The 23946-nt window shown below is 43.3% G+C and overlaps 1 protein-coding gene across 1 annotated transcript in view; it reads left to right on the top strand.

Moving 5' to 3' along the window:
- Nucleotides 1-13013: 13013 nt before the first annotated feature.
- The window catches only part of ATF3 (activating transcription factor 3), a 47286-nt gene continuing 36353 nt past the window's right edge, over nt 13014-23946 (top strand). The window contains exon 1 of the mRNA XM_080923504.1: nt 13014-13066. The gene's annotated coding sequence lies outside the window, so the exon portion shown is untranslated. The remainder of the gene's footprint in view (nt 13067-23946) is intronic.

Below are 23946 nucleotides of genomic sequence, written 5' to 3' on the forward strand. Positions count from 1 at the left end.
TAAGATTCACAATCAACATTATAAATAAAGGAAATACTGTGGGGCTGGGGAGAAGGGTTAGGCAGAGATGGGTGTAGTATTAACAGCTTCCTCCAAGATTGAAACATTCCATTCTGTAGGGAAGCTCCTTAAACAGGAAGGTAAACAACTCAAAATAGCTTCAGGAAGTCCCTGAAACTGACTAGATTCACTAAGCCCCTCCCTGCCAGAGTAAGCAATAAAGACTGAGTCACTCTCAGACAGCCAAGCTGCAAAGAAGACTGAGATCAGACCAGCTGCCCAAGAGAAGCAGAAACCAGTTGAAAGAAGCAGAAACCAGCTGAGCTGCCTGCAGGCTGTGCAGTGTGCTCCAGATTTTCAGCTTTGTGTGTTACCATCCATGCTGGAATGGCCCTTAGAGATGCAGCTGTCTTTGAGTCATGTTGGCTTCTGTAAGTTACCCCTAACCCATATCCCTATAAGTAACCCCAATAAAACTCATTGGTTCACCGAATTGAACTCAGGTGGTAATCATACTTTGTTCTGTCACAGGCAACCAATATATCTGGGGTTGCGTCTCCCCAGGAAAAGTTTTGTCACACAACAGTTGGGGGATGAGATGAGGAACAGTCAACCAAAACTAAGGACCAAAAAGCTGAAAGGAAACCAATACTTTGTAGGATAATATTAAAAAAAAATTTAAAGATTTGGATTTTTTATATGAATATACTGTAGCTGTCTTCAGACACACCAGAAGAAGGCATTGGGTATGATTACAGATGGTTGAGTCACCATGTGGTTGCTGGGAGTTGAACTCAGTACCTCTGGAAGAGCAGTCAGTGCTCTTAACCACTGAGCCATCTCTCCAGCCAGGCTAATTAAAATTTTAATTTAAAAGAATTTGAATAGAACTAACTGTACACGTCCCAGAAACCATAGGCTATTAAATGAAAATCTGTGTTGAGAGGCAAAATACCTCTCTATGAGTTGTTAGTGAGGCCCCTGAAGCTCCTCAAACAATACATGCAATTTTCACTGTCCTTTCCCACCAGAACAAGATGGTGAGACTTTATTGGCTAAAAATCTCATGTTCCTTGGTTACAGGACAGAAAAATAAAAGTGGAATTGACCTATAACCTTTCTGCTTTCATGGTGTCAGAAGCTGTAAAGAAAAGTCAACAGTCTTAATCAGGAGTGAAGCCTGTGCACCATGCCATTAACCTGACAGGTAAGATGTGCACACTAATGCAATCGTAGTATGACTGTTCAGGGACAACCAACTCTTTTCTGATTGGTTTAGACCTGTTCCACAGGAAGGAACTTATGCCTGGCCCTGTAAACATGGACAAAAGCCTGTGGCTAGATAGTCCATAGGCCCTAGTGGAAAAGATATTACTGTGTACTACTGTGTATTTTTGAAATAGATAGATTGGGCCCATCAAACCATCTTCTGGATACTTATGTTTGTGTCCATAGATTTGTGTTGCTCTAAGCTGTGCTCAAAGAACCCTCCCCCCACCCCACCCTCAGTGGGCAGCAGTTGCTATGGAGATTTATAACCAATTAAAGCTCTGAGAATAAGTAATTGCTTAGCCCTAAAGGACAGATCAATATCACCATCTCCAAAGCTTAGAGAGCATCACATAAAAGTGGTTTTGAAAGAATGTAAGAGCCAGAGCAAGGCAAGAATATGATGGAAACTCTTCCAGTCATCAACTCAAAGAAGTAGAGTTATTTGCATCAGCACTGTGCCTGTTAACATTGAGAATCATGGATAGGGGAGGGACTTATGAGGCCCCACCCTCATCTGAACCCTGAGTAACTACTGGCCATTAAGGGTTGAGGGAAAGGGAGACATTTTCTTCAACAATGCAGATAGATACTGGTAAGCTGCTAAGTTTCAGATGCATTAGTAAATACTTCCTATACCTGCTAGTTGGAAAGAAATACATTATATACAGGTGTTAAATTGCCAAAATAAAATTGTAGAAGAAAATTTTAAGTGCTTACAAAATTAACTCAACATCTTAAATAGATATAAAGACCTAAATAAAGCAAACACTCTCCTTTTTCATCCTATCCCACCCATGGAAAATTCTCCCTTACAAGAACCTGCTGAAATGCTAACCTGCTTTTTAGGGAGCTAAGCTTTCTTAGGAAAGGTTGTGAGGTCAAATGTTTGTGGGTTTCCTGGCAATTCAGTCAGTTCAGATGGCTATTACCAATCCAATCAACTGGTGATGGGCTTTCCAAAGCTAAGGAATCACATCATCACACCAGTCCCAGTTTTTGTGGTAAGCTAAACAAAGCCACATGACTTAGCTCCTGACTGTGCACACTTGTTTGGAGGGAAGAACCAGCAAACGAAGTACTTTCAGTCCCACTAAATTTATCCAAAAATAACGTATGTAGCAAGTGAGTTTGGGTGACTCAGGATGGTCACTCTATGTGTCTTGATTTAGACTCTGAGCTATTTTTGGTTTTCAGAACTAGTTGGTTGTTGTGGTCTCAGCTAGACTCAGAAAACTGGTCAAAGCACTGCTTTGTCATAGCAGAGAAGCTTGAGACAAAAATCCCTGATGTTTTTCTGTGTAAAAGGGCATTGAACTCCACTCTGGTCAGAGTTTGCTACAAAGGCCTGCAGAGGCCTGGCTGGTCTATTACACTGCAGTTTTTTAACTCTCACAGTGATTGTGGTTTCAGACAAATCACCAGTGAAGTTGTTGGAGTTGAGTTGGCTTTCATTGCAGGCTCCTTCCCACAAAGATTACCAGCACTGCTCTGCTCGGCCAAGGAAAGCTCTTGGCACAGACAGTAGGACTAAAGCCACCAGTCACCTTCTTATCTCTGTCCTCTACATACAATCTACCCTCCAATAGGCTCTTCAGAGAGTCCAAGGCTATACCAAAGAATAAGTGCATAGGATTCAATTAGTCCATTTCTACTAATATGGAAAAATTAACTTAGTACACACAAGTGGGACTGTTTAGAAGCACCTCTGTCACTTCCTGTGGATGACTGTATAATAACTTTACAATGATGCTTTTGTGCTTCCTATCAGGGTTTTAATGTCAGTATGTTCTTTCTTTTAGTTAGAATTAGTTCAGAAGAGGAAGGACAAAAGGAAGAAGACAAGAGTAATGAGAGTAGACATTAGCAAAGTGTACTATATACAAGTACCAAATTTTCATCCAAAAGAGAGAAAGTGTGTGTGTGTGTGTGTGTGTGTGTGTGTGTGTGTGTGTGGTGCACATGTATGTACCAGTACAGCTGCCTGTATGTAGTAGCCACAGGAGGGAATTGGGTGTCCTGCTCTATTACTCTCTACCTTGTTTCTCTGAAACAGCCTCTTGCTGAACCTGGAGCTGGGCTAGGGTCAGGACGCCCTAGCAATCGTGTCTCTGCCCCCACTGGTGCTGGTGTGACAGACATGGCACAGCCATGGCCAACTTTTTGCATCAGGTCCTCATGCTTTCCTAGCAAGTGCTGTAAGTCATCTACTCATCTCTCCAGCTCAGCACTGTTCCGTTTGTCTTTGCTAGTCCTCATAGTAATAAATGCCAGGTGGGGAGGCCCTGGAGTATATCAGCTCAGCTGTACCCATGGAGCAGTGTGAGTCCCTCTCATTCTAACTTCACTGGCTAGTAAATGTGTATTTCTCCCTTCTAGTTAGTAAGGGCAATGTTTTCCTATTTGCTCCTCTGGTTCGTTATATAAGTAATTTTTAATGTGTCCATCTTCTTTAATTTTACTCTCATTTCCTGGTTTGGGTTTTCTGTGGTTATCACTCTTTGGTTCTGCTCTGCTTCATTCCTCTTGTTAGCTTTGACCTATGTTCCAGTTTTGGTATGGTTTTCTTGTTTTGGTTCCTTATAAAATCTATGCTTAGCATTTAAAAAAAAGTATTATTCTGTGTGTGAATGTACATGAAAGTTGGAGGGCAAATTGGAGGACTTGGTTCTTTCCTACCACAGTAGGTTCTGATGATTGAACTGGTAGGTCATTTGCATGGCAAACACCTTTATTCACTGAGCCACTACAGCAGTCTCTCCCCATCCTCATTCTCATTCTCTCTCTCTCTCTCTCTCTCTCTCTCTCTCTCTCTCTCTCTCTCACACACACACACACACACACACACACTCAAACTGGATTTGTAGCTGAGGATGACCTTGAACCCTGATTCTTCTACCACATTACAAGTATGAGACACTGTATCTGGAAAGGAATCTTTTGGCCCCATCTTTGTCACTAAAGACTATCTAGTTGTCCCATATTTTCAAATATAAATATCGGAAAAGTGTTTCACTCTAGATTAGATTTCAAAAAGAATTTTTTGAGCAGGCTTATAATTCTAATACTCTGGAGGTTGAGACAAGAGGATCACTAGTTAACAGGCCAGCCTGGGCTACCTAGGAAGATCTGACTTAAAAAAAAAAAAGTTATGCTACAATATAAATGCTCTAATGTACTTTTTTTTCAACATTTTGTTGAAAAGGATTATAATGTGCCTACAACTGTTTTATAAAGAAAGGTTAGTGGCAGAGAATGATTAAGATATTATCTTGCTGAGTTGTTTCCAACTGATTGTATTTTAGAGGCTGTCTAATATATATGATTTGAGAATACAGAATGACACTTCTAAATGGAAATGATCATTAGATTTTTTTAAAATAGAAATATAGAAACAATCATATTAGTTTTTTTAAATGGGCCATTACTTAATGTGCTTTTCATTTTTGTTGTTAGAAATGCTCCTACCTCTGTCTACCTCAAGTACTGTGCATCTGAACTCTGTCATGAGGAAACTACATTCTCCATGGCTCAATGATCTGGCCATCAGAGCTTAGCACATGGAAATAAACACAGCACTGAGCAACTGGGCACAGACTTGGTTTGGGTAGTAACTAAGTACCTGATTACCAGCAAGCTCTCTATCTTCTGAGTCTGTTTCCTTACTGTACAGTAAGGAAGGAGTCCTCCAAACTTCCTTGAATACCTGATAGTTTTCATGAAAACCACTTTTATCTCTAAAGTGTAAAAGAGTTTCTCAACAATAAAGCTAAAATACATAATAATAAAAAATCAGTTCAAGGTATGATGTAGTGTAGAATTCAGTGAAGCTCCTGGTTTAATCCTCAATAACATATATAAAAAATAGGGTCAAGAGCAGTGATTCTCAACCTGTGAATGAAGACCCCTTTGGGGGTTGAACTACCCTTCCAGGGGTAGCATATTAGATATCTTGCATATCATATATTTACATTATGAATCATAACAGTAGCAAAATCAGTTATGAAGAACAAAAATAATTTTATGGTAGGGGATCACAATACAAACTGTATTAAAATGTCACAGCATTAGGAGGGGTGAAAACACTGGTCAAGAGACAGCTATTGCTATATCAATACCAACACTGAATTTTAATATTCAGCATTTAAAAGAAAATTTTTAAATTTTATGTACATTGGTGTTTTGTCTTCATGTATGAGGGATTTGGCTCCCTGGAACAGGGGTTAGAGATAGTTTTAAGTTGCCATGTGGGTGCTGGGAATTGAACCCTGGTCCTCTGGAAGAGCAGCAGCCAGTGCTCTTAACTGCTGAGCCACCTCTCAAGTCCAGCTTTCAAGTCCTTTAAACTGGTTAAAGGTGGATAATTACAAGAACTAAAGCTCTAAAATGCTTGCACATACATTTGCATATGAACACTTTCCAACTAACAAGGGTTGTGTTTATTGTTGGAAAGCAAATTTTAAAAGCACACCAGATTCTCTCATTCTTGTCACAATCTCCACGATTAACTTTTCTTTTAAAAAGGGGGGGGGGGTGAAAGAAGAAACTGGAGCACTCAACCATTAGAAACCACTTTTATCATTAAACACATCAAATTTCTCAATACCATAAGGGCTTAACGGTTATCATTTTACAGCGTATACAGAGACAATTCATATGAAACCTGAGGATCCCTCATTAACAGAACGCAGGTCACTGTGACATGGCAAACGACTCTGCGTGTCAAAAGAACAGCTCAATTTCTGACAACAGGGCTGTGGTGCCAATGTCCTCCTGCTCTCCTCACAGACTTGCAGGAAACCATCCTGAGTTCAGCAGGGAAGACACAGAGATAGGAAGCCCCCCTCACAAGATGGTTGCGGGACCAGGGTCTCCTCAGCCGTTTGCAGGGTCGGTCTCAAATCCACCTTTACTCTGGCTTTTCACAGATTTTCACTGCAAACCAACACTACCTAAACCTACACTGTGCTAAGTTTCACCCAGCAGAGAACGTTCTGGAACTTGCTTCAGTTGAAAGAGGCGTGGCCCACAGACTCAGACGCCACACCTCTCTGACTGGCATCATCTCTAGACCTGCAGAGCAAGACTGTCCACACACTCGCCTTTGGCTGCCCGGGGCTCTACCGACCGACCCTACGGGCGCACCTCACGTGACTCGGGGAGGACGCCCCACACTACACCTCACCTCAGATGAGGTGACCCAGACCTGAGGGGACCCGAGTCCGAGCTGTGTGGACCCTGTGCTGTCACTTCATGTGACCTGAAAGACTCACTCACCAAGAGGATCCCCTCCCCCCCTGGGCTTGCCGCTCACCTCACGCAACCCCATCCTCGTCCCGAGGGGACTCCTGCCCAAACCCACCACGACCCGCTTCACCTGATGTGATTCCGGTCCCCCCAGTTCTGAGGGGAGGCCCCCACCTAACAATGCCGCCTCACAGGGTCACGTAAGGACCCCACCCGAGCCCATTGCGACCCCGCCGCCTCACCTCACACGACCCTGACACCTCAGAGCTAAAATTAGACCGGCCGAGAGGCGCGCTCACGTGCGCGCGGCCGGGCGGGGCGGAGGCCGGACTGCGTGAGTCATCAGCCCCGCCCCCTTTACGGAGAACGCTATGACGTAAGCGTGCTGCCGAGAAGCCGGGATAGAAAGTTCGAGTTTCACTGGCTTAAAGGGGCCGCAGCTCACACTGCACTGGTTCGGTCACCTCAAACAAGAAGTATGCTCCCCAGGTCACAGAGCTGACCTTTGACAAACTCTTAATCGTTGCCACCGGGACGGCTCCAGAATTTTCATTGTTTTGATGCTCAAGTTTGGTTTGACCCTAGGCCCAGCACTGTGGAGCCTACTCTTGAGTTTTCTGGAACTAGAGAGGCAGTGCTTAAGAGACCTGGGCTGACACACCAGGGCCAGATCTATCAGAGGCCGACCTTGCTTTTCAGTCCTGAGCATGCCAAAAACAGCTTCGGAGAAGTTGCGCTGTGGAAAGGGAGCCCAGTAGGACAGTGGCAAGTGTTATCGCTGGCTGTTGGTCTTCCATAAATGCCACAGACCTGTCTCCTGGCTACTCATTCCAGACACACGGAAAGTCCTGGAAGCCAGCCATTCCTGTCCTTAGTCTCCTGCCCATCATGCTTCTGTGACTTCTGTTTTGCCTCATGCCTGGAGTCTGTGGCCAAGCATCATTGTGCTTACCAGGAGATGGAGAAAACCCAGGCAGCCCCAGGTGCCCAGGGATGGACTGCAGGGCAGCCAGTTCTTGGTGCAGCCACCTGCAGCGAGCTTACTTACCTTTGTGAAGTTCAGGGGAGATCACCTGCCTGAGATCTTGGGGCCTGTGAGAGATGTCAGTCAACAGAAAGATGGTTAAAGAACATGTGTTATATATGTACATGTGTGTACATATTTTTAAGTAATGAATTATTTATTTACATGCATGTGGGTGGGTATGGGAGCAAGTGCTACATACAGTGTATCTGTGGAGATCAGAAGACAAGTTGGGTCTTCCCTTCTGTCATGTAGGTTGTAGGGATTAAACTCAGATCCTTAGGCTTGTTGAGACCTTTATCTGCTGAACCATCTTCTGGCCTCTGTGATGGAATTTTGTTGGGCAAGAAAAGGAAATTGCTGTAGGGAAATGGATGGAACTAGAAATTGTGTTAAGTGACCTAATCCACACTTGGGGAAAGTATAGCATGTTTTCTGTCATACGCAGAATCTAGGTTTAAATCTGTGCATACATGTACATGTGTGACGTGAAAACAGAGAGGACACTCGAGACAGGAGACGTGGCTCCGTAGTTACAAGAGAGGACCAGAGTCAATTCTTAGCACCACGTTCTCTCCTTATAGGTACCAGTAACACCAGCTCCTGGGGATCCCGTACCTCTGGCCTCTGCAGATGCTGCTGCCCTCGTTGCACATCCCCACGCAGACATAGACACAAACAGCTTAAATCTAACAAAGGGAGGAGCTCGGGACAAGAGAGGAGAGAAGGCAGGACTGAGTGCGGAAGGGCTGTTTGGGGGAAGGGAGCAATAAGTAGAGTGGGGCTGAGGGGACAGTCAAGAGGAGAATCAGGAAGCATAGGGACCTGTGTGTGAACGCATCACAGTGGAACACATTTCTCTTATGCAAACTGAAGAAAGTAATTAAAAGGCGGGGAGGGGAATCAGAAAAACAACTTTTGAAAAAAGACACAGGTAGGACAACGGGCTCAAATGTGCCTGCAAACTGTAGTAGGTCAGGCGTGAACACAGATCTGAGACCGTAAGATCTGAGACACCATCCTGAGGACTGACATCTCTCCCATCTCCCCTCTTCCACCCAGCTTCCAGAGAGGTGGTGACGGGGGGGGGGGGTGACTTTCCCCGTGGAATGTCACTATGAGCTCGGCTGCTGTTTTTAAATATGCAGTAACCGAGATCTTGTGTCATTGAAGGGTTTGATTTTCTGAGCTTCCAGTTTTCACCTCAGACTCCAGAAGCCCCATTAAATGTCAGGAGGAGTCATAAATGCAAAAGCCACCACTAATGTGGAAGGATCATGCTCTCCCGGCAAACAGCTCCAGCAAGCAAAGAGCAGGAACCCTTGGACCAGTCCCAACCACTTCGGTGACTCACTTGGTGACACAAAGCACCAAGTACACTGCAGCCCTGAGCAGAGAGCACGCTCTCTTCTGGAAGTGGAGAGTGGTTCGGGGCCTAGGACTCAACAGCACGCCCTAGATCCAGGGTGGTGAAACTCAGAGGTTCCTGGCTGAACCCGCGCCATGGTAATTCTCAAGCAGCCTGTGCTTGTGAGCCACGAGCTAAAACAGCTGGGTAGGATTAGGGCACTGTCCTTCTCACAGGTCAGAAACGCAGAGTGCCTATTCCTACTTCCCCTGTATAACTGGCACATCTGCACCCCCAGAAATTTATCGGGGATTTTCTTTATTCATGTTGTGGCCTATCCAGTCTATTCAGACAAGTAGCATCACGGTTCATATAAGAGTTTTAGCTCTTAAAATGAAGGGAAAGGGGTTTTGCCAAACAACAACAGTAACTCTGTAACTATTACATATAAAATAATAATTGTAATTTCATGATAATTTTCTTACATTTATTTGTGGTTGTCGTGTTTGTAGGGCTCAGAGGACAACTTGGTTTTTGTTTTGTTTTTAAGATTTTTATTTATTTTCTGTATATGAGTGTTCTATCTGCACACACACTGTATGTCAGAAGAGGGTATCAGACCCCATTTTAGATGGTTATTAGCCACCATATGGTTACTGGGAATTGAACTCAGGACCTCTGGAAGAGCAGCCAGTGCTCTTAACCACTGAGCCATCTCTCCAGCCCCAGAAGACAACTTGTAAAGGTCACTTTTGTCCTTCCACCACATCAGAGCTGGGAACTGAGCTCAGGTCTGCAGGCTTAAAGGCAAGCCTCTTCACCTACTAAGCCACCTCACTGGCCCAGAGAGGTGCTCAAAGACCTGCTACTTACAGACAATGTCTTCATTCTCTGCCTACATCTATCCTCACCTTCAAACAAGCACTAATGGAGGGGCTGTGAGGACATAACCCTGCACAAAAAGTGTGTAAACAGCTTCTGAGTCCTTGGAGGCCTCACCCTCTCTGGTCGCATGTAGTAGATGCTCATCTTAGGTAGGTCTGTTTTTATTGTCAACCTGATACGACCCAGAACCACCTGGAAGGAGGGAACCTCAATCAAAGAGTTCCCTCAATCAGATTGGCCCATGGCCATATCTGCAAGGAACTGTCTTGTTCCGTAGTTGGTGTTGGAGAGTCTAGGCAGTGGGCAGTACCATGCCTAGTCAGTTGTGCCTGGGCTGTATAAGAAGATTAGCATAAAGTGAGTCAGAGAGCGGACCAGGAAGCAGTCTTCCTCTCGGACTCTGCCTCAAGCTCCTGTCTTGTCATCCCTCACAGAGGGACTGTATACAACCTATAAACATAAATAAACCCATTCCGTCCCAAGTTGGTTTTGGTCGTGGTATTTATTAAAGCAACAGAAAACAAACCAGAGCAGACTGCTCTCACAAGTTACTGTGGAGCAAGTGACACACACATGTGCTTATTTCTCATGGTCTGAAGTCTAGAGAGTCCATGTCCAAGGTGCAGGAGCTCCAGCTGCTGGTGAGGTCCAGCTCCTTCCTTCATGGCTGCCTTCCTGTTGCCGCTTCATGTGACTTTTCCTTGGTATGTGTCCATGGAAGTTAGGCTGTCTGTGTCTTCTTCTTATAAGAACACTAACCCTGTCAGCAGGGGCTTGCCCGGCTGCCCTAACCTTGATCTGGTGGCTCTCATTTGTACTTTCAGTTCTGAGGAGGCTGAGGCAGGAGGATTATTGTATTGGGTCCTGGGCCAGTCTAGGGTACATAATGAGTTTCAAGTTACCAGGGCCTATGCAGGGAGACCCTGTGTAATACCTACCCATGCCTCCAACACTCTCGTGCTGAAGACAGAAGTTAAGCCTGCAGTTTTCCTTATTGGGGGGTGAAGATCTAAGACAGCTTCACTATATAGTTGGAACTCACAATCCTCCTGCCTCAGCCTCCCTGAAAGCTTGTTCCACAATACCTAGCAGCAATGTTCACTGATCCACGGCAGTGCTCGGTGAATGCCAAGTGATGGGTGGATGGCAGAGGGAAGAGAGTTCCCTGTGGTAACTGAGTCCAGATCACAGACTTGTGTAGAAGGACTGCCCTAGGGTGTGACCATTGACTATGAGAACACAAGAACCCAGAGGAAAAAGGGAACAGCGATGCAAGTGTGTGTGTGTGGGGGGGGGGGGGAGAGCTGTCCTTACATCAGCCCAGCACTCCCTCCTGGTGGATTAGCTGCTTCCCTAGCTGCTGAAATGGAATGGAGAAGAAAGATGCCAGGAAAGGCACACCTTGCCCGGAACTGTGTGTGGGACAGACAGGAATGAGGAGGTGAAACAGGGTCTAGAAGAGGAATATAAGGCCCTGTGGCCATTTCTGTTTTCAGTAACATTCACACTAGAACCGTGAGGAGATTGGGGCAGGAAGTTGCTTATTTGCTTTGTTTTGTTTATTTGTGACAAGTACCCTTTTAGTGTAGAACAGCCTCCGTCTGTACCTAGGCTGGCCTCATGATAATCCTCCTGTCTCCGCTCCCTGTGTGTTCAGGTGACAGGTATGGGTCACAACCATCTCAGAATTTCATCGCCCTGTAAGTAAATGAACAAACCAAGGGAATCCAGACAATAGAATATTATTCGGCACTTAAGAAAAGAGGGACAAGCTGTCGAGCCCTAGGAAGACTTGCTGGAGCTACAGGGCAGTTCTGGATCCAACGATAACAATCCAGAAAAAAAGGCAAAGAAAGTAAGAGCATCAGGGACTGAGATGGGAGGGGGAGAGGTAGTTAAAGTACAGAGGCTTCTCTTTCCCTCTTTCTTGTCCTTTTTTTTTTTTTTTTTTTTTTTTTTTTAAAGAGAGGGTTTCAAGTAGCCCAGGTTGGCTTCAAGCTCAATATATGTAGCCGAGGATGGCCTTGAACTTCCGATCCTCCTGTTTCCACCTCCTGAGCCCTGGGATAAGTGTGTCCAGAGCACAATGAAAAGACTCTCCGTGGCACTGATGATACCTAAGCCAGGTGTGGTGGTACTCCCTGTAATCCCAGCACTCAGAAGGTTGAGGCAGGAGGAGTGCTCTTCTTTGAGTTCTAGACAAGCCTCTGGTACACAGTGAGTTCAAGTACAACCTGGGCTACATAGCAAGACTCTCTCAAAACAAAACTAAAGCCACACACACACACACACACACACACACACACACATGAAAGTTGTTTTGACCCAAACTTACAGAATGTGTGAGCCTCAAGGTGAATGTGGACTCTGGGTGATAATGATGTCAAACAGAGCCATCAACCAACCTTTCTGCTGGGGAATACAGAGTGGCTGTGCCCTGTGTGGGAACAGGGGACATTTGAGAAATCTCTACACTCTCTGATTTATTTTTACCAAAACATGAAAGTGTAAACTTCTCTACAAGTTAAGTCTGCTAAAAACAAACCAAACAAACAAACAAACAAGCCAAGCAACACGGCAGTGCCTCTCCGTAGAGCTCGGTGCTCTGTGGAGTTCGGCAGAGGTGCACTGAGACCTGAGTCCCAGTCCCAGTCAGCTCTGTAACCTTGGGAAAGTCACTTTATTGTCCTGTCTCAGTTTCTCCAGCTCAGCTGGGATTGTACTGGCTTCCTTGGGAAGTTTTGAAAGTAAGTGCAAATTTTCATCAAGTTCTATCACAGAACCGGCGAGGTGTCTACAACCCCTCCTCCTGGCTCAGATTATCACAGACTCGGATCTAGTGATTTCACACTCAGCCCAGTCTGCCTGGACCGAAGCTGTCTGTCTCTGGGAAGGAATCTGCATGGGGGTGGGGGTGGGGGCTTGTTCTCAGATGCTCAGGGGTGCAGCCCTGGAAAGCCATGTGTCCACTTGAACCCCAGAGTCAGTGCCGAGCCCCTCACTCAGCTTCCTTCCTGAAAAGGTCAGGATGACAGACGTCACCATATTTAGCTGATGGCTCGCAAGGAAGCCTCGGTGGGTTAGTCACCTATGATATGACCTCACATTGCCACTCAATAGAGTGGCAGCTGTTAGTTGCTTTGGGGGGCAGGGGAGGGGTCAGCCCTAGACAACCAATCGAGCCTTGAGGATAAATTGGGTAGGACCAGACCAGACAGGAGTAGGGAAGACAGACTCCTCTCAAAAGGATCTCCCACAGGGTCCCAAGGAGTTCCAGCACTTCATCCCAAAATGTAAGTCCTGATTTTTCTTTGTTTGGGGAACCAGTGGGAGGAAAAGCAGACTCAGGAACCTTCTAGCTGGGGCAGGCCTCCATGGCCAGGCTGAGTGGATGCCACCCTGAACAGGGTGGAAAATGTCAAGCGCTGAGAACCAATCTTAAGCTCCACATGGCTCCCAAAGTGATGGTTTGCAAGGTGGGCAGTGAGGGAGGCCCAGGATTAGAGTGTTGTAGAATACCCGGGCTGAGGGAGATGCCACCTGCCCTGCACGGTTTCCACAACAAGATGAGGCTGGCTCAGTTGTTGGTATGATGGCCCAGCCTCATCTGAGGCAAAGCCCTTCATTCCACGGCACTCTCCTTGGCATCCCTTGTTCTTATGGGCCCCGTGCTTTTGGGAGTTCCTAGCACTTCTTGTCAGCAGTTTCATGGTCTTGAGGAAAGTATATTCTGCCAGCAGCTACACTGGGCTAGGTCCAGGATGAGCAAGTGAAGGCTTCAGTTTGCAAGAACTGGAGGGAGGGGAGGGGATAGTGTGTGTTTGGGAGCCTCTTCTGCTGCTGACTTGGTTGTGTGGCCTTGGGTAGGACATTACCTTCTCTCTTTAGATTCTGCCTCGACCTCATGTGATAAGATGATCCCTTAGGACCCTCCCACCCAGTTCGGTCCTGTCCTGTTCTTTCAGGGTGAATTCCAGCTGTTTTGCTTTGGCCAGAGTAGGGCAAGCACAGGGCTGGGGTGACCTGTTGCTTGCTGTGTAACTTTGGTTGGCAGTATACCTTCTCTGAACCTGTTTACAAAAGGATGGTTGTAAGGAGGCCTTGGTGAGAGACTGCATTCGAGGGTTTTTTTTTTTCTGAGGCAGTGGGAAATGTATGAAGTGGGTTTGGCTGGGGTGCCGGCCAGGTAAACTTGGCTGCCGGGGGTGAGGGGTGACTGGAGTTACTGGAGGACCAACTGATCAGGGATAGAGCCATGGGAGTCATGGTCAGACAGGCTGTGGGAACTTCCTTCCTGTCCAGACCTTCCTGCATCCTGCTCCTTCCACAGAAGCTGAAGGAGAGAAGACAGTTTATACACTATACCCAGAGTAGCCAGGCTTACTGCTATCCTTGATGCCCAGATGGTACATTGCTAAAGCAAAGAGGCTGGGGAGGCTGCCCAGGGTGTAAAGTCCCCTCAGTAATGAATGGCCTATCAGGTTAGGGATACCCACAGGACCAGTCTTGGGCCAACTGCTTGGGAGCATGAGCCATAAATGGGAAAACAATGGACAGAACCCTGGCTAGTCCCTACTGCCCTGGGGCAGTAAAAGCTTCTCTGTAGGAATTCCTCACTCCGGTTTTCCTTCATTCCAATACATGATCCTCGGGTTAGAGATGTTTCAACCACTCTCCCTCCTGACAGCAAAGATCAGCTCTTCTGGAGCTGTTCTTGCAGCCATCAGTGGGGGTGGAGCTGGGTTCCTTTTTTCTCCTGGTTCTCTCTGTTTTGAAGCCCCAGGTGCTGAGGCTCTCAGGGCTGGAGGAGGTGGCCAGGGCAGAGCAGGACTGCCCAGCAGCTGAGTCATCTGACATTAACATAATTAAGGCGATTTTCAAACTATGAGTAATGCACTATGCTAGAGAACGTTAGAGAATGTTTACTGAGCACCCCCAGCTGCTGCTCGGAGCTGAATCCAACTAAGGGGCAGGAAAGTGCTCCGGAGGCACAGTCTGCCTCAGCTGGCAGGTGACCGGTGACCGTGCACCTCCAAGAAGTGAGCACATCAGGGTCTGCTGTCTCCAGTGTTTACACACACACACACACACACACACACACACACACACACACACACATCCAATTTTTCATTTATCTAGCTCTAGAAAAAGATATGTTTCAAATCTTTGGCAATTAGCTGGGCATACTGACTCACAGTTGAAATCTTAGCACCTGAGAGACTGAGGCAGAAGAATTGCTGTGAGTTCTTGGCCAACCAGAGCTGTGTAATAAGATCCTGTCTCCAAAAAAAAAAAGGGAAACTACAAAGCGTTTGGGAATATATACCTAGCCATTATTATATGTGGTGCATGTTGTTTATCTATCTACTTTTTATGATTTCTTTTATTTTATTTTTATGTTTGTTGGTGTTTTTTGCCTGCATGTATGGCATGTGTGTGTGAGGGTGTCGGGTCCTATGGAACTAGAGTTACAAACAGTGTGAGCTACTATGTGGGTACCAAGGATTTGAACCAGGGTCTTCTGAAAGAGCAGTCAGTGCTCTTAATCATGGAGCCATCTCTCTAACCCCTGTCTATCTATTTTTGACATACTAGATGTTGAACACAGGCTTTGAACACAGTACTCTACCACTGAGCTCTATCCACTAGTCCTTAAAAAAGAAACTGTTTTTGGACATGGTCTCAGGGAGCCTAGGCTAACCTCGAACTCGTTGTCCAGGCCAGGATGAGCGTAAACTCTTAACTCTCCAACTCTTCCTCCCCAACACTGGGATTACGGGTGTGAGTCTAGTTTACTGGCAACCCAGGTTTTCTATGTGGCAGGCTAGTGCTCTACTAATTAAGCTATATTTCTAGCCCATTGAAAGTACTTTTTATTTGGATAAAGTGTCCTGCTGAATTACCCAACTGATCTTAACTCATTCTGTGGCTCAGAGATGCTTTAGACAGACTGAAGTTGCCTTCATCCTCCTGCCTCCTGCTCTGACTAGAGATTACATGCTTTTGCCATGCCTTGGGGCCTGGTTCTCTCTCTCTCTCTCTCTCTCTCTCTCTCTCTCTCTCTCTCTCTCCATGTGTGTGTGTGTGTCTGTGTCTGTGTGTCTGTGTGTCTGTGTGTCCAGGTTTATGCACCTCAAAGTGCAGGTGTCTAAAGAAGCCAAAAGAGGGGTGCAAACTTTTCTCAAAAAAAAAAAAAAAAAAAAAAAACAAAGCAAAAGACATAATAAAACTAATGTTTACACTCAGATGCACACTTAAAAGTATGAAAAATGTTTTTTACAAAAACAATGCTGGCAGCAAAAAAGTTGCTATTAATTACATAGTTTCAATCTGGAAATAAACACTTAGTTCTGTGTACGAGGGTGAACTAAGTTTTAATGTCTTGTATCTGTGGCTATAGCTTTTTACAAAAGTCTTTCTCTCTGTGACAGGTTACTCTATCCAATTTTCACTTTATGTTTTAAAGTTTGTTATATTTTATTTTGAGATGGAGTCTTGATGTGGCTAGCTGGCCTCAAACTTGTCACCTGAGTTCTACTTTATGGTGTGAGCCACCGCACCAAAATAGCTTAGTCTGAGAAAATAAATATGCAGCAATCATGTTCTAGGACGTCAGTTTTAAGGCTACAGAAGAGCCCTAAGCGGGTTCGGTATCTTTGCAGTGTGACTCACAGCCTCTGAATCACCTGAGTTCAGATATCACTGCAGGAGACCCTCTTGTAACCAAATCTCTGCAGAGCCTTCTTCCCAACTTCAAATGCAACTGATTTGGGTCTTGGTTTATTTTGCTTTTATAGGAAAGCAAATGTATTTCTTAAATATAAATCAGAGTACACAAATTAGAGAGACCCTTTGTGTATGTTACTCTTTGTATAATTTTAATTTCAGTTTTGGTAAATACATAAAAATATCCCTTCTGTTAGCAAGTTGTATTTTCTGTGAATATATTTTACATTTAGTCTTTGTTTATATGCCTGTGTCTGAACACTTGCAGCAATTTAGAACTTTTACATATATAGAAATATATATACAAATAATTTCATGTCTAATATTTGTAACATATAATAATAATTTCCTGGCTTGATATTTGCACTTTAATATTGGTTATATTAATATATTTTGGCTAATAGATTTAAGTGGCTATATGTGCATTATATAAAATATTTATGTGTATAAAATATAATATAAAATACATTAAAGCATATTTAACATATTTTTATACTTAAGGTTTTTTTGTTGTTTCAGTTTTGTTTTTTGAGACAAGATCTTATGTAGCTCAGACTGGCCTTAATTTTAATATGTACTAAATATCTGCTTCTCCTGCCTTTATCTTCAAAGTGCTAGTATTTTAGGCACTTTTTGCTTTTTAAGGCAGTCTTGTTCTATAACCCAGAGTGGCCTATAAAGTGTGGCAACTCTGCCTCAGCCTTCCAACTGCTGGTTCTGCAGTGTCTGTCTACTACACAGGATCTTAAGATTTTAATAATTAACTATTTTCCTTTTGAAAATTGGGTTTTCTGATCAAGAGCTTTGAAAATTATTTCATATTTTCTTCTAATAGAAAGTATTTAAAGGTAAAAATCTATTTATTTTACATACCTACAAGAAATAGACAATTTTAAAGTGGATCGTTGGCAAGCCTTGGCAAGTGCCAGATGCACTAGACCTGTCTTGCCATACACACGCTAAGAGTATGAGTTTCTTTTTCTTTTCTTTTCTTACTGACAGTGTCTTGAGATAAAGCTGGTCCCCAGTCCAGAGTTTACAGCCAGTATGGCTCTCCAAGCTCCATGCTGTTGGTGTGCTCAGAGTTTTGTGACATTCTGTTTCCATAATTAAGTTTCCACCCCCACGAAAGCCTTTAGCATCTAGTCCTCTACGGCTGGACTGCACACTCACAGTTCGGCACCACTATGAACCAAAGAGTAGTGAACATTTGTGAGTAGTGAACATTCATGTGAACTGTTTTTGGTATGGACATGGGCTGTCATTTCCCTGGGAAAACACAAAAGGCTTGAGCTGGTAAGTCAGAGAATAGGTGAATGTTTAGTTTTCTAGGGAACAGCCAGGGTTCCCCCTTACCCCCACCCCAGGTGACGGCCATTTTACCCTCTCACTGGGGCTCTGCACTCCAGTTGCTCCACATCCTTGTCAGCACTTGCTATTTTCAACCTCTGTACTCTAGCAGCTTACTGTAATTCTACTTTTCGTTTCTTTGTTAATTAGAGTTATTGTTCTTTCTTTCAATATGCTTCTAGAGTGTTTTGTTTTCCTTACATCTTTGTATTTAGATCTAATGACCATTGTTCATCCAACTAAAAGTATTTCTACTACAATTACAGATACATTTACCTTTTTTTTTCCTTCTATATTCAAGGCTGACTTGTGGTGCCATATATAATGAGAACTGAGAACATCTATTTTCTGGTCCTAATGTGAATATCTGTTTGTATTAACTTTCTGTCAGTGAATGATAGGCTTGCTCAGATTCTGAAAATAATCTTATTGTGATTTCCCGTGATCACTGTCAAATGAGTCTGAGAAAACATCGACACCGTTGCCAAAGATTTTAATATTCAAATCTTCTGTATTTCTCAGTAAGATTCCAGAATTGGCTTTATCTGGGTCCATCACATTTTCTTTTTCTTTTCTTTCTTTCTTTTTTTTTTTTTTTTTTTTTTTTTGTTTGTTTTTTAAGACAGGCTTCCTCTGTGTAGCCCTGGTTATCCTGGAACTAGCTCTGTAGACAGACCATACTGGTAGAGCTCCAGTTGCTTCTGTCTCCTGAGAGCTGGGATTAAAGGCATGCACCATCACTCCCTGGCTTAAGTCTGTCCTGTTTTCATGAGAGACATTCTAAGGCATTTCACAGACATCTCTGATGTCATTACTGTTGACTTTTACTGTGGCAGTGTGACCTTTCTTAAAGTCACATTTTCTAAATAAAATAATTAGCAATAAAACCGCATTGCCCAACTAATAGTATTTTCACATAGAAAAGCACAGAGCACAGTGGTGCACACCTTTAATTCCAGTGCTCACAAGGCAGAGAACAGGAAGAGCTCTGTGAGTTCAAAGCCAATTTGGTCTGTATAGTGAGTTCCAGAACAACCTGGGTTACACAGGAAGGCTTCTGTCCAAAAACATTAAACATGCCTGCGTGCATGCACACACACACAGAGAGAGAGAGTGGGGGAGAAAAGGAAGAAAGAAAAGGAGAAAAAAAAGAAAGAAAAACAGACTTTCTGTATAAGAGAGCTACGAGATATTTTTAACATAAAAAGTAAACTTTTTTTAAATTCTGTAAAAACTATTTGACATTTTAATCATTTCTGTATTTTTGGACCCACAGTTTTCTAGAGCTCCCACATGTCATTATAATGGTTTTTAGTTGGAGTATTTCCTTTCAGTTTCCAGAAATAGAATAATCACATATTTTAATGCTCTATCTCATTGATTAGAAATTCAGGATCAAAATGCATTTTCTTTCTGATTTTACTGAAGGTACCCTGGTACTACATTTTAAAGGGGTGACTTTGACTGCTTCTAGTGTGTATTAATTTTCAAATAAATGCTAGTGATGAAATTCTCTGTGTCTGTGGAGAATATCATCGACCTTTGTTGGTTTTCTCGTGGTGCTGGGCACTGAACTCAGGGCTCTAAGTGTGCCAGGCCAGGCCAGTTGTTACTTCTAAAATGCCTTTCCGAGGATTTTCTAGCCTCTGCATAGGACACAGATTCAAATATTCAGAGTTAAAATACAGGGTTTTGGTTTTGGTGTTTGTTTTGTTTTGATTCTTAGTTGAGCTAGGATAAGTCTTTTGACAATATGTTGTCTGTTTTTATTTCTTCCCTAATAAATACAATCTGGCAACCTCTTTTCCCCACCTAGGGTTTGCTATCAGGATTGCCTCTGTAACACAAATTAGACAGGCTTTCATATTTTCCAGGGTTTTGAGATAATTATATATGAGACATGTGAGTTAATTTTCTAATAATATTTCTCTATGAGGTTTAGGCCTGCATGCTTCTCTAGAGAAATCCTCCTCTGCCTTTTCCAGTTCCCTCAGTTGTAACTGGCCTGTTTAATTTGACAAGGCTATTCTGTCCTCTGAGTTTTCAAGTTTATAACATAGTTTCACAAAGTATCACTTTACATTTAAGATGTAACCTTTTCTGGGGATGAGTTATTTTTCTTTTGTAATTTTATTAGCTACAGTTTTTTTCCCTATTTAGTTTTGTCTTACTGTCTATTTTAAAATTGGATTAATTCTATAATTAATTCTTGCATTAATTCTATAAAATTTTTGGTTCGGTTCAGGTTTTCCATTTCTCTTTTCTGTGTTCCTGATTCCTCAGGGACTTTGTTTCTGGGAATGTTGGGGTTGAATGCTTTCATTTTTGTTTTCCTTGAGGGTTATTAAAACATGACACCTTTGCCTTTCAGTACACAGCCGATGACATTTCATGACTTTGACATGGTGGACCCTCAAACTACCTTCTAGCTGCTGTTCTTCGATTTTTAAAAAATCTAATATTTCATTTTTTCTTTGATTTCTATAACCAGCTATGTTGCTTGGGATCGAAGGAGCTTAAGTAATTTCTGCTTCTTAAAATAGCTCCCTCTTCTCTTGCTTTTGTTGGTATTTTGTTTTGTTTGGTGCTTTTGTGCCTGGTACATCCATTTCCCTTTCTATACCTGTCACCTACTGTGTTTATTGGATTCTTTTTGTGCAGCTTTTTTTTTTAAATCTCAGTGCAACCAGACACATCTTCTTGCTTTATTGTTTGTATTTCTGTATATCACAGAAGAAATCTTTCCCTACTTGACACTAATAAGTGTGTTATCTTATATTTCTTGTACAAGTCCCCACATTTTGCTTTTTATGCTTACACTTTGATCGCCCTTTCTCCTTCCTCCCACGTAGATGAAGTGTTCTCTGATCTGCCACTACTCCAGTCACCTTCTGATGCCACCTCCGTTTTATCTTCTTTCTCTGGTAATGTGATATTTCTGAGCTTTTATTCTGTTCCATTCACCTTCTTGTACTCTCCCTTGTCATTACCACTGGTCCTTTAATAAGTCTGAATGTTTAATAGGACAGATCCTGCCACTTTCTTCAACTCCATCAACACAATCTTCTCTTAGGGTTATAACCTAGCACGTGAATTTGAATCACCTATTCACACATTTGGGGTTTTCAAAAACAAAGCTTGCATCAAGTCATCTAGAGGAAACGGAAGGTTTCCTGGGTCACTGGCTTTTCTGATCCGCAACTCAAGGTTATTTCATTGTTGCTATTGCTTAATTGTCAAACTCACTGTTTCGACCTGTTTAATTGTTGCCACTTTTCTAATTAAAGAACCCACTGTTGTCACAATTGTTGCTATTTTTCTGACTGGCAACTCAAGGTTGCCACGTCTTTACTTTTCCTCCTATTGTACCATTGTTCCTCCAGAGGCTTCACATAGATTTTTAACAGATCCACTTCTGACCAGCATACAGAAAAATCATACATAACGTTAAGCATGTAATCTATGAGTGTAAATATTTTTTTCTTTTTATATTTTCTAGTTATAACTGTCGAGAATGCTGTTGGCTTTGGGGTGGTTTCTGTTCCCTTCCTGAACATTTTGCTTTTTCTTGAGTCCTTTATTTTGAGAGTAGTTTTCTCTCTTTCTCATCTCTGCTTATGCTGCACCAAGGAAAGACCTGCTGGGTGAACGTTGGTCACAGTCTTCTTAGGTCACTCCTGACTTTAATAGAAATCTCTCTAAAGTATCCCCAGATCTTACATGTGCTTGTAGGATTTTATTCGTGGCCTTGTGTCAAGTAAAGAAAATCACCTTTAGACCTGGTCTGCTAAGGATTTTGTTTTTCTAATCACAGATGAATACTGCATTCTGTCAAACATCTTTCTGTGTTTTCCATCGTGTTGCTTAAAACATAACAGATGAGCAGCTTCTCTCTTCCATCTGCTAGTGAAACAAATTTTTAACTTTTGAATCACACTTTGATTCTTGAGCTTAAATTTTACTCAATTATATTTTCTTTAAGATTTTTATTTGCCTGAAAACTGAGATTGAACTGTTACTGTTTTTACTAATCCCACTTGACTGGCTGTCGTGTCTCAAAGATTATTTTGGGAGAAGTCCTCTTGCTTTTACTCCAGTCTCTGAAGCAGGGCTTATGTTGAGGGTCTGGAGAACCACCTGGGCTCACTGCCCTTGCAGATGGGAGAACATTTCATTATCCCTGGACGATTTATCCTAATTTTGTCTGAATAAATCATCAGGCTTTTATCTTCTGAAAGTTACCCGCTTCTTCTAAATGTCTGTATTTATTAGGATAGAAGAAACAGTAGGTTTCTCTTTTGTGTTTTAAGTCTTCCAGTTTCCCCTTTTGTTTCTATTTGTATTTGCGAGTTTTTCTCGGTCATCTACACCTAGAGTTTGTTTCTGTAAGGAGTGGTTTCTTACAAACAGAGATGCTCTGTGCTTTGGTTGTCTTCTGTAATGATGCTTTTCCATCCCCTTCTTTGTTCTCTTTATTATTTTCTTCTCAGTCAGGTTTCTCTGCTCCTCCATCCCATATCTTGGGTTGAGCACCTCACTCGTGGGTTGTACACTTGCTTAGTTTTTCATTCCGGCCCTCCTGAGCACACAGACTTGGCTAAGTAGAGTTTTCACTTTCTCCTCGGCCAGAACAAAGGCGGCTGCTTCACAGCTCTGCCCTTATTGTCGCGGGATGGCCTTACCCTTTAAATAAAGAGAAGAGGACTGGGCAGCCTGTGGCTGGTACGCTCTTGCTATGTGGGGGTCTGAAGAACTGTAAACAGAAATTACATTCCCTCAGCATGCTCTACACTTTACCTTTAGCATCTTCTGGAATCTTCTCCTGTTTAAGAGAAGGCTGCCATCTGACTGATTTCCATTCCTTTTTAGGCAATTCTTTCTCTATTAACTGTGTCGTCTATTATTTATTCTTTACCTGTTATCTTTATCTATCCTCTCTTTATCTTTAGGATTCTGCAGTCTTCTTACAACATGTCTCAGTATGCACCTACTCTTAATTTCTTTGAGCTTAAATGTAGATTTGATGTTTTCATTCTGGAAATTCTCTGTCTGTCTCTGTCTCTCTATGTCTCTTTCTCTGTCTCTGTTGCTTTGTGTCTTTCTTTGTGTCTCTATCTCTGTGTGTGTCTCTGTCTCTCTTTCTCTGTCTCTGTGTCTCTCTCTGTATCTCTGTCTCTCCTCTCTCTGTCTCTTTCTTTCTCCATCTGTCTCTCCTTCTCTGTCTTTCTGTGTCTCTATCTCTTTGTGTGTCTCTGTGTCTGTCTCTGTCTGTCTCTGTCTCTCTGTTTGTCTTCTCTGTTTCACTCTCTCACTCTCCTCCTCCTCTGTCTGTCCCTGCTCCCTGCACTAAATCAGCACTATATTTCTAAATATTGCTTTGCTGTCATTCCTTCTTCCTTCAAAATCCTTATAGTCTTATGACCCAGGGCATTTCCTGGGGGTGGCTGTGTGAGCAAGATGGATCTGGCAGGAGTTTGGCCTCACCTCAGATTCACTTTGTAACTGAGGATGATCCTCCTGCCTCTGGCTGACAAGCTGAGGCATTGCAGGTGGGTACCCACATTCCTGATTTACTCAAGGCTTAGCACATTTGAGGAAGTGAGCTACCCACTAAGCAACATGGCCAGACCTACCTGCTATTATTTGCATCTGTTTTACCTTCTCTTATCTGTGTCTTGACATCTTGAGTGGACTTACTATAAATTCTTTGATATGCTGATCTATAAAATTAGCTTTGATCTGGAGTAAAACTCTGATCTAATTGCTGACTTTGTGGCCCTTCCTTCTGAGTGCTGGATTTCTTTGGGAATTTTGGAATTTGTGTTCCCAGGCTCATGTCAGAGGGAAGCCATGGTTGTTTCTCTTCTCGCCTCTCCCTGAGCTGTCCATTCCTGTGCTCCCACCTTGCAACTCCAAAACCTCCATCTCTGAGCCCAGAGCCATGCTAGGCCATTTTCAGGTCGTTGCTTCCCAGTGTGGTTTCCAACAGGAGTAACTTACTCTCAGTCACCATGGTGCATTTGTGACTTCCAAGTCCTACCCCACAGAGCTCCCCAACACCCTCTGCCCTAGCCCTAAATCTTGTAAGAGTCAAAGC

Source organism: Micromys minutus, assembly GCF_963924665.1.
Source record: "Micromys minutus genome assembly, chromosome: 1".
Taxonomy (NCBI): domain Eukaryota; kingdom Metazoa; phylum Chordata; class Mammalia; order Rodentia; family Muridae; genus Micromys; species Micromys minutus.